Raw genomic sequence first — 248 nt, 5'->3', positions numbered from 1 at the left:
GCATTGATGCATGGGAAATTTGTCTGCTCGTTAGTGAGACCCGAGTCCATTTTGCCCTGTTCTACGAGTTTGTAATAGATGCACAATGCTTAAATGTCGTGTAATACACTCATTTAGAGACTAGAGTTCCACGACCTCATACCTTCACCAAATGATTTTAACCTTGATGACTGACGTGTTGGGAGTGTTTCTCATCAATTATGCAAATGTGGTCCTTATAAGCATAATTTGATTCAACGATGTTCACA

Source organism: Branchiostoma lanceolatum, chromosome 16, assembly GCF_035083965.1.
Source record: "Branchiostoma lanceolatum isolate klBraLanc5 chromosome 16, klBraLanc5.hap2, whole genome shotgun sequence".
Lineage (NCBI taxonomy): Eukaryota > Metazoa > Chordata > Leptocardii > Amphioxiformes > Branchiostomatidae > Branchiostoma > Branchiostoma lanceolatum.
This window is presented reverse-complemented; position numbering follows the sequence as displayed.